The sequence below is a fragment of the Salvelinus alpinus genome, chromosome 9 (genome assembly GCF_045679555.1).
Source record: "Salvelinus alpinus chromosome 9, SLU_Salpinus.1, whole genome shotgun sequence".
In the NCBI taxonomy this organism is placed as follows: Eukaryota; Metazoa; Chordata; class Actinopteri; order Salmoniformes; family Salmonidae; genus Salvelinus; species Salvelinus alpinus.
This window is the reverse complement of record NC_092094.1, coordinates 74,611,410-74,630,784: the sequence shown is the minus strand read 5'-3', so window position 1 is coordinate 74,630,784 and position 19,375 is coordinate 74,611,410.

Here is a 19,375-nt window from a genome sequence, read left to right as displayed (position 1 = left end):
GGCTATGAGGGGTGGCCAGTCCTCTTCTGGCTGTGCCGGGTGGAGATTATAACAGAACATGGCCAAGATGTTCAAATGTTCATAAATGACCAGCATGGTCAAATAATAATAATCACAGTAGTTGTCGAGGGTGCAACAAGTCAAAACCTCAGGTTTCATAGCCGATCATTGAGAGTATCTCTACCGCTCCTGCTGTCTCTAGAGAGTTGAAAACAGCAGGTCTGGGACAGGTAGCACGTCCGGTGAACAGGTCAGGGTTCCATAGCCGCAGGCAGAACAGTTGAAACTGGAGCAGCAGCACGGCCAGGTGGACTGGGGACAGCAAGGAGTCATCATGCCAGGTAGTCCTGAGGCATGGTCCTAGGGCTCAGGTCCTCCGAGAGAGAGAAAGAGAGAAAGAGAGAAAGAGAGAATTAGAGAGAGCATACTTAAATTCACACAGGACACCGGAGAAGTACTCCAGATATAACAGACTGACCCTAGCCCCCCGACACATAAACTACTGCATCATAAATACTGGAGGCTGAGACAGGAGTGGTCAGGAGACACTGTGGCCCCATCCGATGATACCCCCGGACAGGGCCAAACAGGCAGGATATAACCCCACCCACTTTGCCAAAGCACAGCCCCCACACCACTAGAGGGATATCTTCAACCACCAACTTACCATCCTGAGACAAGGCCGAGTATAGCCCACAAAGATCTCCGCCACGGCACAACCCAAGGGGGGGGCGCCAACCCAAACAGGAAGATCACGTCAGCGACTCAACCCACTCAAGTGACGCACCCCTCCTAGGGACGGCATGGAAGAGCACCAGTAAGCCAGTGACTCAGCCCCTGTAATAGGGTTAGAAGTAGAGAATCCCAGTGGAGAGACTTTATTTTAAGAATGTGAAATGTCAGAATAATAGTAGAGAGAATGATTTATTTCAGCTTTCATTACTTTCATCACATTCCCAGTGGGTCAGAAGTTTACATACACTCAATTAGTATTTGGTAGCATTGACTTTAAATTGTTTAACATGGGTCAAACGTTTTGGTTAGCCTTCCACAAGCTTGGGTGAATTTTGTCCCATTCCTCCTGACAGAGCTGGTGTAACTGAGTCAAGTTTGTAGGCTTCCTTGCTCGCACACACTTTCCAGTTCTGCCCACAAATGTTGTATAGGATTGAGGTCAGGACTTTGTGATTGGAGTCATTGTCCATTTGGAAGACCCATTTGCGACCAAGCTTTAACTTCCTGACTGATGTCTTGAGATGTTGCTTCAATATATCCACATAATTTTCCGTCCTAATGATGTCATCTATTTTGTGAAATGCACCAGTCCCTCCTGCAGCAAAGCACCCCCACAACATGATGCTCCCACCTCCGTCCTTCACGGTTGGGATGGTGTTCTTCAGCTTGCAACCTCCCCCTTTTTCCTCCAAACATAACGATGGTCATTATGGCCAAACAGTTCTATTTTTGTTCATCAGACCAGAGGACATTTCTCCAAAAAGTACGATCTTTGTCCCCATGTGCAGTTGCAAACCGTAGTCTTGCTTTTAATGGCGGTTTTGGAGCAGTGGCTTCTTCCTTCCTGAGTGGCCTTTCAGGTTATGTCGATATAGGACTCGTTTTACTGTGGATATAGATACTTTTGTACCTGTTTCCTACAGCATCTTCACATGGTCCTTTGCTGTTGTTCTGGGATTGATTCTCACTTTTCACACCAAAGTCTCCTTCCTGAGCGGTATGACGGCTGCGGGGTCCTATGGTGTTTATACTTGCATACTATTGTTTGTACAGATGAACGTGGTACCTTCAGGCGTTTGGAAATTGCTCCCAAGAATGAACCAGACTTGTGGAGGTCTACAATTTTTTTCTGAGGTCTTGGCTGATTTCTTTTGATTTTCCCATGATGTCAAGCAAAGAGGCACTGAGTTTGAAGGTAGGCCTTGAAATACATCCACAGGTACACCTCCAATTGACTCAAATGATGTCAATTAGCCTATCAGAAGCTTTTAAAGCCATGACATCATTTTCTGGATTTTTCCAAGCTGTTTAAAGGCACAATCAACTTAGTGTATGTAAACTTCTGACCCACTGGAATTGTGATACAGTGAATTATAAGTGAAATAATCTGTCTGTAAACAATTGTTGGAAAAATTACTTGTGTTATGCACAAAGTAGATTGCCAAAACTATAGTTTGTTAACAAGAAATGTTTGGAGTTTTTGAAAAACAAGTTTTAATGACACAACCTAAGTGTATGTAAACTTCCGACTTAAACTGTATCTGTCTATACCTGCTGTTTAAAATTCATGCAGGTTATGATGCGCTCTGATTTGGAAAATAATATGGAATAATGGTACAAGCTATCAACCAAGGGTCAAAGAGTGAAAACAAATGCTTGTTGGTCCATTTCTGCTACACCAGAAGATAAGAGCGCTCCATATTTCTGGAATGGTTGGCTAGGATCTGTCCATTATGAAAGGTGTTGAAAATACTAGCACTTTCAAGATGCACCCTTCCTTCTGCCCCTTCCTCAAGGTAATCATTGACCTGGCCCGTTTTATCCCTTTTCACCTATCCAACATTGCCAGTTTGGTTTTGAAATGTATTTGAACGAGGCCATGGACTCTTTTCACTTTGCATCTCTCACCACCCAAGCCAGAGTCTCACTCCAGGGAGAGGTAGGTAACATAATATGATAATATATGCCATTTAGCAGACACTTTCATCCAGTCGTGTTTGTCATTCTTTTTTTCCCTATTTTAAAGATACGGGTGGTCCCGGGAATCAAACCTACTATATGCCATGCTCTACCAACTGAGCTACAGAGGACCAATGATAGCACAATGATATCTGGCCTAGATTTCAAAAGAACATTGATACTGTACTGCCCTAGAAATATTTATTACACTGAAAGTGTAATGGGGAAATCTCTCAAAGCTTATTTTGTTACACTGTAATTCTGTACCGTGATTGGTGCATACAGTGGTATAGCCTCTTCTGTATCCTGATTAGTGTGCCTTGTTCTAATTTTGGTGTGTTTCGTGGGTTCTGTTTGTCCTGTAATTGCAAATCAATGGCCTTATGACTCATTCTCATCATCCACCATATCAGTAATATAACTCAATTATACATGTCTTGTTTTGATTCATCCCCCTTCAAACATTTGTCTTGTCTAAGTGTCTGTCCTCGTAAAGGGCCAGGCCCCCGTGCCCTCATACATCTATCTGTCTATCTTGGTGTGTGTGCACACACTCGCAAATGTGTGTATACTCGCCCCTGTGAGTGTGTGCGTAGCGTGCGTATGCAAGCAATTATGTGTTTGCGCACGCCTGTGTATGTTGGGCCTCCTCTCAAGGCCGGCCCGGCATAAGCGACATAAGCGGTGGCTTAGGGGGCTCCGAACAAAAAACAAACAAGGAACTCAGTCGGTGTATCAACTTACTATTGAGAGTAAGTATAGTAGAGGTGCAATTTCGAAATTTGCTTGTGCAACATCAGTTTTTTATCAGACACTAACTGTCACTCAATTAGCCATGTCAACTAACAATATCTAGATTGGTAGTTAGCCTGCTATCATTGATTTGCTATTCATTCTCACTCAGACAATCGCAGGGCTCTTCAGAGGGTGGTGCGGTCTGCCCAATGCATCATCGGGGGCAAACTACCTGCCCTCTATGACACCTACAGCACCCGATGTCACAGGTCAAGGCCATCAAGATAACCAAGGACAAGAACCACCCGAGCCACTGCCTGTTCACCCCGCTATCATCCAGAAGGCGAGGTCAGTACAGGTGCATTAAAGCTGGGACCGAGAGAGTGAAAAACAGTTATATCTCAAGGCCTTCAGACTGTTAAACAACCATCACTAGCACAGAGAGGCTGCTGCCTAGAGACAGACTTGAAATCATTGGCCACTTTAATAAATGGAACACTAGTCACTTTAATAATGCACTTTAATAATATTTACATATCTTGCAATACTCATCTCATATGTATATACTGTATTCTATACTTTCAAATTGCATCTTAGCCTATGCCGCTCGGACATTGCTCATCCATATATTTATATATTCGTATTCCATTCCTTTACCTTATACCACCCCTATCTTGTTAAAAGTTAGTTTGTGGAATTTCTTTCCTTCATGTGTTTGAGCCAATCAGTTCTGTTGTGACGAGGTAGGGGTGATATAATGAAGATGGCCCTATTTGGTAAAAGACCAAGTCCATATTATGGCAAGAACAGCTCAAATAAGCAAAGACAAACGACAGTCCATCATTACTTTAAGACATGAAGGTCAGTCAATCAGGAACATTTCAAGAACTTTGAAAGTTTCTTCAAGTGCATTTACAAAAACCATCAAGCGCTATGATGAAACTGGCTCTCATGAGGACCGCCACAAGAAAGGAAGTCTCAGAGTTACCTCTGCTGCAGAGGATAAGTTCATTAGAGTTCCCAGCCTCAGAAATTGCAGCCCAAATAAATGCTTCACAGAGTTCAAGTAACAGACACATCAACTGTTCAGAAGAGACTGTGTGAATTAGGCCTTCATGGTCAAATTGCTGCAAAGAAACCACTACTAAAGGACACCAATATGAAGAAGAGACTTGCTTAGGCCAAGAAACACGAGCAATGGACATTAGACCCTTGTAAATCTGTCCTTTGGTCTGATGAGTCCAAATTTGAGAATTTTGTTTCCAACCGCCTAGTCTTTGTGAGACGCAGAGTAGGTGAACGGATGATCTCCGCATGTGTGAACCCACCGTGAAGCATGGAGGAGGAGGTGTAATGGTGTGGGGGTGCTTTGCTGGTGACACTGTCAGTGATTTATTTAGAATTCAAGGCACACTTAACCAGCATGGCTACCACAGCATTCTGCAGCAATACGCCATCCCATCTGGTTTGCGTTTAGTGGGACTATCATTTGTTTTTCAACAGGACAATGACCCAACACACCTCCAGGCTGTGTAAAGCCTATTTGACCAAGAAGAGTGATGGAGCGCTGCATCAGATGACCTGAACTCCACAATCACCTGACCTCAACCCAATTGAGATGGTTTGAGATGAGTTGGACCACAGAGTGAAGAAAAAGCGGTAAACAAGTGCTCAGCATATGTGGGAACTCCTTCAAGACTGTTGGAAAAGCATTCCAGGTGAAGCAGGTTGAGAGAATGCCAAGAGTGTGCAAAGCTATCATCAAGGCAAAGGGTGACTATTTTGAAGAATCTAAAATATAACATATATTTTGATTTGTTTAACACTTTTTTGGTTACTACATGATTCCATATGTGTTATTTCATAGTTTTGATGTCTTCACTATTATTCTACAATGTAGAAAATAGTAAAAATAAAGAAAACACCTTGAATGAGTAGCTGTGTCCAAACTTTTGACTGGTACTGTATATTGTTTGCTTAGTAAACTTGTGGGGGGGGGGCAAATAAAACCACCCGCAGGTGAAATTCGGGCCATCAGTTGGGGAACCTTGGTATAGCCTAGTGCCGTAAGCCTATAGCACATAACGTTGTAGTCACTGTGGGTAAATTGAAGACTGTAACAAAGGAATTTGTGGACAAAGGGATGTAATTGTGGGTAAACAGAGGCAATACCTTCACACCCATATTTAGAAGCCATTTTAGAGAGGCTCTGTTTGCTCGATGAGGCTAAACATGATGCATCATCAGCAACATAGGAGATTCTCACACAGTCCAGAAATACACTGGCGTTTAGTTCTGAAATGAATGAAAATATACTTTTCAGATTAGGTTCCATTTAGCCATGTACTTTTACAGTGCTCTCACATATAGTATGTTTGGATCCTTATAATTGGCGTTTCTTGGTGATAAGAAAGCACATTTTTATGACACACTGACTTCTCCTTGCTATGAATTCCCTCCTGTGAACCAGTCAGGGCATGTACCTTCCCAGTGAGCACGAGAACGTTGAAAAATACACATTTTCAATCCCAAAAATATGTACACATAACTAAAATATAAACGCAACATGTAAGTGTTGGTCCCATGTTTCATGAGCTGTCATAAAAGATCCCTGGAATATTCCATAAGCACAAAAAGCCTATTACTTTCAAATTTTGTGCACAAATTTGTTTGCTTCCCTGTTAGTGAGCAAGTCTCTGTTGCCAAGATAATTCACCCACCTGACAGGTGTGGCATATCAAGAAGCTGATTAAACAGCATGATCATTTACACAGGTGCACCTTTTGCTGGCGACAATAAAAGGCCCCTCTAAAATGTGCAGTTTTGTCGCACAACACAATGCCAATGAACTAAATTACTATCGCCCCGTAACACTCACTTCTGTCATCATGAAGTGCTTTGCGAGACTAGTCAAGGATCACATCACCTCCTCCTTACCTGTCACCCTAGACCCGCCCCAATAGGTCCACAGATGATGCAATTGCCATTACACTGCACACTACCCTATCCCATCTGGACAAGAGGAATACCTATGTAAGAATGCTGTTCATTGAGTACAGCTCAGCATTCAATACCATAGTACCCTCCAAGCTCACCATTAAGCTTGAGGCCCTGGGTCTGAACCCTGCCCTGTGCAATTGGGTCCTGGACTTCCTGACGGGCCGCCTCCAGGTGGTGAAGGTAGAAAACAACATCTCCACTTCGCTGATCCTCAACACTGAGGCCCCACAAGGATGCGTGCTCAGCCCCCTCCTGTACTCCCTGTTCACCCATGGCTGCGTGGCCATGCATGCCTCCAACTCAATCATCAAGTTTGCAGACGACACAACAGTAGTACGCTTGATTACCAACAACGACGAGACAGCCTATAGGGAGGAGGTGAGGGCACTTGGAGTGTGGTGTCAGGAAAACAACATCTCACTCAACATCAACAAAACAAAGGAGATGATTGTGGACTTCAGGAAACAGCAGAGGGAGCACCCCCCTGTCCACATCGATGGGACAGCAGTAGTGAAGGTGGACATTTTTAAGTTCCTCGGCATACACATCACGGACAAACTGAAATGGTCCACCCACACACAGTGTGGTGAAAAAGGCGCAACAGCGCCTCTCCAACCTCAGGAAGCTGAAGAAATGTGGCTTGTCACCTAAAACCCTCACAAACTTTTACAGATGCACAATTGAGAGCCTCCTGTCGGGCTGCATCACCGCCTGGTACGGCAACTGCACCGCCCATAACCGCAGGGCTCTCCAGAGGGTGGTGCGGTGTGCATAACGCAATACCGGGGGCAAACTCCAGGACACTTACAGCACCCAATGTCACAAGAGGGCAAAAAGATCATCAAGGCCAACCATCCGAGCCACTGCCTGTTCACCCCGCTACCATCCAGAAGGCGAGGTCAATACAGGTGCATCAAAGCTGGGACCAAGACACTGAAAAATAACTCTCTATCTCAAGGCCATCAGACTGTTAAACAGCTATCAATAACACAGTGAGGCTGCTGCCTACATACAGACTTGAAATCATAGGCCACTTTATTAATGCCACTTTAATAATGTTTACATATCCTGCATTACTCATCTCATATGTACAGTTGAAGTCGGAAGTTTAGAGTGATTTATTTCAGCTTTTATTTCTTTCATCACATTCCCAGTGGGTCAGAAGTGTACATACACTCAATTAGTATTTGGTAGCATTGCCTTTAAATTGTTTAACTTGGGTCAAACGTTTCGGGTAGCCTTCCACAAGCTTCCTACAATAAGTTGGGTGAATTTTGGCCCATTCCTCCTGACAGAGCTGGTGTAACTGAGTCAGGTTTGTAGGCCTCCTGGCTCGCACACGCTTTTCAGTTCTGCCCACAGATTTTCTATAGGAATGAGGTCAGGGCTTTGTGATGGCCACTCCAATACCTTGACTTTGTTGTCCTTAAGCCATTTTGCCACAACTTTGGAAGTATGCTTGGGGTCATTGTCCATTTGGAAGTCCCATTTGCGATTAAGCTTTAACTTCCTGACTGATGTTTTGAGATGTTGCTTCAACATATCAACATAATTTTCCTAACTCATGATGCCATCTATTTTGTGAAGTGCACCAGTCCCACCTGCAGCAAAGCACCCCCACAACATGATGCTGCCACTCCCGTGCTTCACGGTTGGAATGGTGTTCTTCGACTTGCAAGCCTCCCCCTTTTTCCTCCAAACATAACGATGGTCATCATGGCCAAACAGTTCTATTTTTGTTTCATCAGACCAGAGGACATTTCTCCAAAAAGTACGATCTTTGTCCCCATGTGCAGTTGCAAACCGTAGTCTGGCTTTTTTTATGGCGGTTTTGGAGCAGTCGCTTCTTCCTTGCTGAGCGGCCTTTCAGGTTATGTCGATATAGGACTTGTTTTACTGTGAATATAGATACTTTTTTACTTGTTTTCTCCAGCATCTTCACAAGGTCCTTTGCTGTTGTTCTGGGATTGATTTGCACTTTTCACACCAAAGTACGTTCATCTCTAGGAGACAGAACGCGTCTCCTTCCTGAGCGGTATGACGGCTGTGTGGTCCCATGGTGTTTATACTTGCATACTATTGTTTGTATGGATGAACACGATACCTTCCGGCATTTGGAGATTGCTCCCAAGGATGAACCAGACTTGTGGAGATCTAAAAATAAAAAATAAAATAAAAAATATTCTGAGGTCTTGGCAGATTTCTTTTGAATTTCCCATGATGTCAAGCAAAGAGTCACTGAATTTGAAGGTAGGCCTTGAAATACATCCACAGGTACACCTCCAATTGACGCAAATGATGTCAATTAGCCTATCAGAAGCTTCTAAAGCCATGACATAATTTTCTAGAATTTTCCAAGCTGTTTAAAGGGACTTCTAACCCATTGGAATTGTGATAAAGTGAATTATAAGTGAAATAATCTGTCTGTCAACAATTGTTTTTTAAAAGTGACTTGTGTCATGTACAAAGTAGATGTCCTAGCCGACTTGCCAAAACTATAGTTTGTTAACAAGAAATTTGTGGAGTGGTTGAAAAACGAGTTTTAATGACTCCAACCTATGTGTATGTAAACTTCCAACTTCAACTGTATATACTGTATTTTATACCATCTATTGCATCTTGCTTATGCCTCTCGGTCATTGCTCATCCATATATTTATATGTACATATTCTTATTCCATTCCTTTCTATGATTTGTGTGTATTAGGTAGTTGTTGTGGAATTGTTAGATTGCTTGTTAGATATTGCTACAATGTCAGAACTAGAAGCACAAGCATTTCACAACACACACAATAACATCTGCTAAACCTGTATATGTGACCAATAAAATTTGATTCAGTGAAGTCTTTTCAAAGTATTTTGCTGATTGGGTTGTTTGCCTTGTAGACGGAAGGGAAATTATACTGTGCTTGTATTTTGTGAAGTTTTATGTAACCTAACACCGAGCTAAAGTTTAGTGGTTAGTGAGGTCAGAAGGAGGGTCAGTAAATAGACAGTGATTGGTTGGCCTGGAGTGTTTAATTGGACCCTAAGGTAATGAACTCGATGTAAGGTGCAGACTAACAGATCTTAAAGTTAGAAAAAAACAAATAGCCTAAATAGAGTCACAGACTCTAGAATTCTCCATGTTTTTTACACTAGAACTGGTTTTCATGTCAATAGAAATAGAATCCTCATTGACTTGAATGGGGAGGCTCGTTCTATAGTCTATTTCTATGGTCATGTCAATTTGCAGGCAGCCCATGATGTCAATTCCTTCAGTGACACGTGTTGTGAGAGAAGTGTACCCACTGCAGAAACGGGAGGTCTTTGACCTGTGAGGGGTGTGGCTGCAAAGTGAGAGATGAAGTTACAGATTCAAAGACGAGGTAACAGCACCACACGTGTCCACTATTGAAGTGTACAGTAGGCTGTCACACCAACCACTCCAACTCCACGTGTCCTGCTCTATAATATCCCACATCACCACACTGACCTCACACACCCAGGTCCACCATTGAAATATACACGTGTCCGGGTTTTCCAGGGTTTAAAAAAGCAATAGAATATCATATCAATAGAAAATAGTATTTGGACAACATTGTCCAGATCAAATTTTAAGTTTTATTAGTCATGTGTACTGGTATACACCGTCCAACAAAATGCTTACTTGCAGGTTTCTTCTCAACAATGCAACAACAACAATAAATAATATAAGATTAGAATACAAACAAAGTAAATGGCTCAGTAGAATAGAATAAATGTTTTAGCATAACTATACAGAACAAAATATAAACACAACATGCAACTATTTCAACGATTTTACTGAGTTACAGTTCAGATAAAGAAATCAGTTAATTGAAATACATTCATTAGGCCCTAATTTATGGATTTCACACGACTGGGAATACAGATATGCATCTATTGGTCACAGATACATTTTTTTAAAAGGTAGGGGCATGGATCAGGAAACCAGTCAGTATCTGGTGTGACCACTGTTTACCTCCTGCAGCGTGAAATCTCCTTCGCATAGAGTTGATCAGGCTGTTGATTGTGGCCTGTGGGATGTTGTCCCACTACTCTTCAATGGCTGTGTGAAGTTGCTGAATATTGGCAGGAACTTGAACATGCTGTAGTACACGTCGATCCAGAGCATCCCAAACATGCTCAATGGGTGACATGTATGAGTATGAAGGCCAATGGAAGAACTGGGACAATTGGAGTCGTTTTCAGGTATAGAAATGAACATTGAATTCTATGGCAACAGCTAGGTAGACATTCTGTTAAATCAGCTTCTTGATATGCCACACCTGTCAGATGGATTAATTATCTTGGCAAATTCTCACTGACAGGAATGTAAACAAATTTGTGTGCAAAATGTAAGAGAAATAAGCTTTTTGCGCATATCAAACATTTCTGGGATCTTTTATTTCAGCTCATAACATTTTGGACCAACACTTTACATGTGTTGTTTATATTTTTGTTCAGTATATAATACAGGAAGCCACAATTTATAGTTAAAATTTACATGTGCTTTGGGAGAAGGGGGGATTGCGGGGCAAGTGTTTCAATTGTGCAGTATTTAATTTGCTCGAAGGACTAGTGTCTGGTAGGAGTGATACCTCCTGACATAAGACAAGGATTTGGACCGAGCATCAGTGGAGTTCACAGGAACTAAGACAATCTAAATGAGTTGCTTTTTGTTGTACAGGAGAGGACCTGTGATTCTGATGCACTCCAGGGTGGAGCCAGCCACCAGTTCGTCACAGGACAAATGGACACACCAGCTCAATCTGGCTGGACATTGGACAGCTAAGTGGCTAGAGTAGTACAGTCATTAGGACTTGAGTGCAACATAAGAATTGTATTTACCTTGTCTGTGGGTGAAGTAAAAAAGGTCAAGATGATGAGTTTGTGACGTTGGTGGTAGAAGTGCTGGGAAATGGGGGGATTGTGTGTTTGTTCTAAACAAAACTATTTCCTAACGATGCACAGTGCAGCAAGTGACAAACACACACAAACAGGAACACACAACTACTTGAATTGGTGATGAATGGTCTTAATTAAAGCCTTGGGACTGTGAGCCATATAGAAATCTCCATCTATGGCTATGTTGGGACTGTAATAACTATATCCCAATGGGATGATTTGATTGACTCTAACCTACTTAAAGGTTGTGAATCATTGCGGTTGGATTTTTCTTCTCTGGCTAGATGAACCAAGGCCACGTCATTAGCTGTCCAGATAAGGCTGAGAGATTAATGGATTGGAACATTGATTCAGGCCATGGTTTAGAGATAACAAAATGAGATTAAAAGAGATTGCCATGGCGCCATGAGGTAGCCTAGGCAGAGAGCTCTGTAAATATTGTAAATGTTTTATTTTTTAGTGTTTTTATTTAAAAAAAATATCAACTTTTTTTGTTTTTGATAACTTGATAACTAGATGAACTGAAATATCTGGTGGTGGCCCACAGAATTGCAGGACTGATTATGGCAAGTCAGTTTATATTTGGCTTGGCTAGCTAGCTAGCTAGCTTGTAGTATGATTTGAATGACTCAACAACACCAGATCAACAGCATCGGCCTTTTGGCCCCCCTGCCCCAGTTTCTAGAGGGAAGTGGACTGAAGTGTGAGGTGATTTGTTGGACCACTGCTGAGTGTGTTGGTCTTAGTGGTGCTTTTACAGTCGCCGAAGCATCACCCCGGTGGGTGCTACATTTCAATAGTGGACGATCATACTTACGGAGGAGGAAGAGTTGTGACTATCGAAGACGACGAGGTTCCCTGAGCTCTGTGTCCTGACTGTCAGATGTCTCTACATCCCTGCCCGGCTGTATCATCTATGCCGCCTCCTCTTAAGATACAATCTTTCCAAGCTGCCTATCATATAAAGCTGTGGAAGACCTTCGCTCAAGAACTGCTAGATCCATACATTTGTTTCGTTAAATAGTTTTTATTTTTTTATTTTTTTAAAGCGACTTTGAAATTCTACTTTTAATGAAAAGCGCTATATAAAATAAATAAATATATTATTATTAATGTTACTGGTCCCAGGGTTGAGACCAGGAAAACAGATTATATGTTTCCTGAGCCTTCGTTTAATAAAATAAAGTCATCAAGAGCTTATAAATGTACTTTACAACTTATAAAAGTCTGTGACGCCATTTTGTTAGGTTCACCTCCTTGTTAAATAATTTCCACCGAGCATGACTTCATTACTTATAATGGAGACACTTAGCATTTTCTAGCTCTGACAAAAACAACCAAAAACTGTGTCTTAAACATCACACAACCCATGAAACATGTTATCTTACTATTTTGAGGTATATTTTGTATAGTTGTACATTACAAACCTGTAAAACAAGAGAAAATATGAGATGAGAAATTTGTCCGGTTTCAGAAAAAGTTATCTCAATAGAATGAGGAAGTAAGGTCACGATCACCAGTGTCAAGGCCACCAACCAACAGATCTGCTGGCTCCACCTAGTGTTACCAATACCTTTCAGTGCATATTAACCTAGATCATTTTATAAAAGTAATAAAAGTTATGGCCCACAAATAATATACTGAACAAAAATATAAATGCAACATGCAACAATTTCAAAGAGTTTACTGAGTTACGGTTCATAGAAGGAAATCAGTCAATTGAAATAAATTAATTGAAATACATTTTCCCCGACAAGAGGGCTTTATTACAGACAGAAATACTCCTCAGAACTATCAGGTTGATGGATTATCTTGTCAAATGAGAAATGCTCACTAACAGGGATGTACATTATGGGGATCTTTTATTTCAGCTCATGAAACATGGGACCAACACTTTACATGTTGCGTTTTATATTTTTGTTCAGGAAAGAGGGTGGCAGGTGGTTAGTGTTGGGCCCGGCCTCCGACCGCAAGGCACTACAGAGGGTAGTGCGTACGGCCCAGTACATCACCGAGGCTAAGCTTCCTGCCATCCAGGACCTCTATACCAGGTGGTGTCAGAGGAAGGCCCTAGACTCCAGCCACCCTCATCATAGACTGTTCTCTCTGCTACCGCACGGCAAGCGGCACCGGAGCGCCAAGTCTAGGTCCAAATGGTTTCAAATGGCTTCTACCCCCAAGCCATAAGACTCATGAACAGCTTCTACCCCCCCCCCTTCTATGCTGCTACTGCTATTCACTGTTATTATCTATGCATAGCCACTTTAATAACTCTACCTACATGTACATATTACATCAATTACCTCGACACCGGTGCACCTGCACATTGACTCTGTACCGGTACCCCCTGTATATAGCCCCGCTATTGATATTTACTGCTTCTCTTTAATTATTTGCTAATCTTATCTCTTACTTTTTGGGGGGGGTATTTTCTTAAAACTGCATTGTTGGTTAAGTAAGCATTTCACTGTAAGGTTGTATTTTGACCATTAAAAAAAAAAAATGATTTAACCAAGAATGCAAATTGCTAAATAAACTAAAGGAAAAATAGTAAAACAAGAAAATAACAATAACAAGGCTATATACAAGGGGTACCGTTATGGAGTCAATGTGCAGGGATATGGTTTAGTCAATGTAATTGAGGTAATATGTACATGTACAGTTGAAGTCGGAAGTTTACATACACCTTAGCCAAATACATTTAAACTCAGTTTCACAATTCCTGACATTTAATCCTAGTAAAATTCCCTGTTTAAGTCAGTTAAGATCACCACTTTTTTTTAAGAATGTGAAATGTCAGAATAATAGTAGAGAGACTGATTTATTTCAGCTTTTATTTATTTCATCACATTCCCAGTGGGTCAGACGTTTGCATACACTCAATTAGTATTTGGTAGCATTGCCTTTAAATTGTTTATAACTTGGGTCAAATGTTTTCGGGTAGCCTTCCACAAGCTTCCCACAATAAGTTGGGTGAATTTTGGCCCATTCCTCCTGACAGAGCTGGTGTAACTAAGTCAGGTTTGTAGGCCTCCTTGCTCGCACACACTTTTTCAGTTCTGCCCACACATTTTCTATAGGATTGAGGTCAGGGCTTTGTGATGGCCACTCCAATACCTTGACTTTGTTGTCCTTAAGCCATTTTGCCACAACTTTGGAAGTATGCTTGGGGTCATTGTCCATTTGGAAGACTCATTTGCGACCAAGCTTGAACTTCCTGACTGATGTCTTGAGATGTTGCTTAATAAATATATCCACATCATTTTCCTGCTTCTCTTTGTCCCCATGTGCAGTTGCAAACCATAGTCCAGCTTTTGTATGGAGGTTTTGGAACATTGGCTTCTTCCTTGCTGAGCGGCCTTTCAGGTTATGTTGATATAGGATTCGTTTTACTGCATTTGAAGGTAGGCCTTGAAATACATCCACAGGTACACCTCCAATTGACTCAAATGATGTCAATTAGCCTATCAGAAGCTTCTAAAGCCATGACATCATTTTCTGGAATTATCCAAGCTGTTTAAAGGCCCAGTCAACTTAGTGTATTTAAACGTCTGACCCACTGGAATTGTGATACAGTGAATTATATGTGAAATAATCTGTCTGTAAACAATTGTTGGAAAAATTACTTGTGTCATGCACAAAGTAGATGCCCTAACCGACTTGCCAAAACTATAGTTTGTTAACAAGATATTTGTGGAGTGGTTGAAAAACAAGTTTTAATGACTCCAACCTAAGTGTATGTAAACTTCCGACTTCAACTGTATGTAGGCGTAAAGTGACTATGCATAGATAATAAACAGAGAGTAGCAGCAGCGTATGTGAAGGAGTGTGTGTATGTGTGTGTGTGTGGCGTCAATATGCATGTGTGTGTTTTGTGTGTTTGTCCGTGTATGTGTGTTGGAGTATAAGGGGGTCAGGGGCCTCCCGAGTGGCGCAGCGGTCTAAGGCACTGCATCGCAGTGCTTGAGATGTCCCTACAGACCTGGGTTCGATCCCAGACTGTGTCACATCCGAACGTGACAGGGAGTACCATAGGGTGGCCCACAATTGGCCCAGCGTCGTACAGGTTAGTGGAGGGTTTGGCCGGGGGGGCTTTACTTGGCTCATCGCACTCTAGCGGCTTCTTGTGGCGGGCCGGGCGCCTGCAGGCTGACTTCGGTTGTTAGTTGAACGCTGTTTCCTCCGACACTTTGGTGCAGCTGGCTTCCGGGTTAAGCGGGCGGGTGTTAAGAAGTGCGGTTTGGCGGGTTATGTTTCGGAGGACGCATGACACAACCTTCGCCTCTCCCGAGCCAGTTGGGGAGTTGCAGCAATGAGACAAGATCGTAATTGGATCGCAACTGGATTTCACGAAATTGAAAAATAGATACAAATAATATAAATATACAAAAAAAAATAAGGGGGTCAATGCAAATAGTCTGGGTAGCCATTTCATTAACTGTTCAGCAGTCTTTTGGCTTGGGGGTAGAAGCTGTTAAGGAGCCTTTTGGTCCCAGACTAGGCACTCCGTTACCGCTTGCCGTTACCGCTTGCCGGACTTGGGTGGCTGGACTTTTTTAGGGCCTTTCTCTGACACCGCCTATTATAGAAGTCCTGGATGGCAGGAAGCTCAGCCATTCACACTACCCCCTGTAGCGCCTTGCGGTCAGATGCCGAGCAGTTGCCATACCAAGCGGTGATGTAACCAGTCAGGATGCTCTTGATGGTGCAGCTGTAGAACTTTTTGGGAAGTCCCATACCAAATCTTTTCAGACTCCTGAGGGGGAATAGGCATTGTAGCGCCCTCTTCACAACTTGGTGTGTCTTGGTGTGTTTGGACGATGATAGTTCCTTTGTGATGTGGACACCGCTCCACTACAACCCTGTTGATGTGAATTGGGGTGTGCTTGGTCCTCCTTTTCCTGTAGTCCACGATCAGCTCCTTTGTTTTGCTCGTGTTGAGGGATAAGTTGTTGTCCTGGCACCACACTGCCAGGTTTCTGACCTCCTCCCTATAGGCTGTCTCATCATCGTCGGTGATCAGGCCTACCACCGTCATGTCGTCTGCAAACTTAATGATGGTGTTGGAGTTGTGCATGGCCATGCAGTCGTGGTTGAACAGGCAGACTAAGTACGCACCTCTGTGGGGCCCCCGTATTGAAGGTCAGCGTGGCGGATGTGTTGTTGCCTACCCTCACCACCTGGGGACAGCCAGTCAGGAAATCCAGGATCCAGTTGCAGAGGGAGGATTTCAGTCCCAGGGTCCTTAGCTTAGTGATGAGCTTGGAGGGCACTATGGTGTTAAACGCTGAGCTGTAGTCAATGAACAACATTCTCACTTAGTGTGTTCCTTTTGTCCAGGTGGGAAAGGGAACTGTGGAATGCAATAGAGATTGTGTCATCTGTGGATCTGTTGGTGCGGTATGCGAATTGGAGTGGGTCCAGGGTTTCTGGGATGTTGGTGTTGATGTGAGCCATGACCAGCCTTTCAAAGCGTTTCATGGCTACAGATGTGAATGCTACAGGCGGTAGTCATTTAGGCAGGTTACTTTGGCGTTCTTGGGCACAGGGACTATGGTGGTCTGCTTGAAACATCTAGGTATTACAGACTGGGTCAGCGAAATTTGGAAATGTCAGTGAAAACACTATATTTTATTATTTTATCTGCTACTTGGCCAGGTTTGATGACAATGTTCTGTGGCCTGACTGCATCAGTCTGTACCCAGTTAACTATGGTCTTACCTTTGTCATCTTGAATTGCCATAGCCCCACTGATCAGATTGACAAGGGTTGGCATGACTCGGATCTTGTTGCCCTTTAACCAGTTCTTTAATCACATTGAATCCAAGCAGCGGACTCTCAAGCTCCATGCAACTCACCAGAAACGGGTCCTGGATGGATAGGTTGGGGTCCTCATTCCCAGGTAAGTTTACAGTGATTTCGACCCAACCATCAAATGGTATAATGTCTCCATTCATGGCATACACGTCAAATCTTCTGATGTCATGCCTAGGTAGGTATCTGTCCTTCCAGGCATGGACTATGATGCTAACTTGGGCCCCTGTATTGAGTAAGGCACTGGCTTTAAGTCCACTCATGTAACATTGAATGATGCCCTTATTCCCTATGAGCCAGACTACTTTATCCTTCTTCACAGCTGTTTGACCTGTTGAGCATGAAGTAGAAGTTTTCCTTGGCTTGCCTCTCTTCTTGACACTAGCTGCTTCTCTGGATACGCATGGTGAGGCCATACTGCTGAAGTGCAGTCTCTGTACCTCGGCCCCTTGTAAACCTTCAGCTTGCTGCGGCCCGGTCACTGGTCGTTCCTCCGCCATGACCTGCTCTCATTTCCCAAACGCCTGAGGTTCTTAAGACAGCCTAACACCCTGTGTCCTTCCTTGTCACAATAGAAGCATTGTTCGAAACATTTCACACAGCCATATAGTCTCACTCATTTAGGCATAGGCGGGAACACTACCATGTGTGCTCAGGCTGTACTGGCTGTTTCAGGGAGTCTGTTATGCTTGCTAGAGATTCAACCTCTGCACTGAGTTGTTGTGTGGGGGTATTTTTGCTTTTACGGTCGGGGACCTCTTCCTTAGCATTAGGATCTTTACCAGGGTCTTCCTCAAGCTGCAAACATTTGTAGGTTTATGACAGTGTTGATCCTACCTACATTGCCTCCTGCTTTCATCGTTTGTCATTTTCATTACATGCCTCAGTATAGCTTCATCACTTAGTTGGTTGCCTGAGAGGAGAGGTTTCAGCTCCCTGCAACAACACCATGTCTTTTCCCTAGTCCTTGGTAGGAATACACCTTGGACTATATCTGAGCTGTCCTATATGTCAGCATTGGCTTGTTTTTAAGTGAACAGGGTTCTTTGTTTTAACCCTATAACTCGGTAGAGGAACTGTTGTGGCGTCTCATGCTTGTTTTGTTTGGTGCATATTAGCTCTTGGAATAGTTATGTGCTATTATTTTCACCCATATGAGACTGGAGAAACCCCTTCAGCTCAGCTACTGTGATGTCATCCTTATTTATGAGCATGTCCTTTAAGTTCCCTGGCTTTATTATCCTTCTGACTATCTATGGATCACTGACGTTCTCTTCGGCACCTTCTTGTTGGCAAATATCGTTGTAGCTTATGTTGGACGCATGGTCGCCTATTGGACCCCCCCGTATTTTGAATTCCCTCCAGTGTGGGTAGGAGAGATCTCTTAGGAAGACCACTTTGTCATGTGTCTGGTGTGATACAGATTCAGAATGACTACTACTGTGTGGTAGATTACTGTGTGGTTCTGTGTGCCGGGTCTCAACAAGCTGTAGTGTAGGAGTAAGTTTACATGAGGGAAGTTTCTTACCTAGCTCCTCATAGCCTGAGAGTAACCTCTGGTACTCTGTGTGTGGTATGTCATGGGCTACATTAGCTGTGGTTACATTAGCTGCATCAGTGGATAGAGAGAGTGTGTTGTGTGACTCGACATTAACCTCTGTGCTCGCAGGTGGTGTAACAGTTACACTACGGGCCTAGATAAGAGCTTAAATGGAATCTTTCAAAACGAACATTTCAACCATCCCCATATCCTCAGACTCAAGCAAAGGCTTACTACACATAAAAGTATTGACAAAATCAAAACACTCCTCATTACCCACTTCAAGCTCTGATGGATCTTTGTCTGGTATCTGACCCACAGTGTTGGCGACCTTAAAGAGTTCCTTAGCCCGACAGAACGTGCAGGCACTTCCTGATGTCCCACACTAGGGCTCTTCCTCCTGTTGTCTGACATGGCAACCTCTTCTTTTATCCCTCACACAGTCCCAGATGTCTGATTTACAGCCTCAACTCTCACTCTGATGTTCTGGAACACAGCCTCAGCTTCTGCTTGGTGCCAGATGTCATAGATCACTGGATCAGGTCCCAACCAGCAGGTGTCGCCGATCCCGGACGAGCCCCCAAAAATCTGTTACAGGTCCCAGATGATATGTTTCCTGAGTCTTCATTTAATAAAATAAAGTCAACCGGAGCTTAAAAATGTACTTTTACAACTTAAAAAGGGT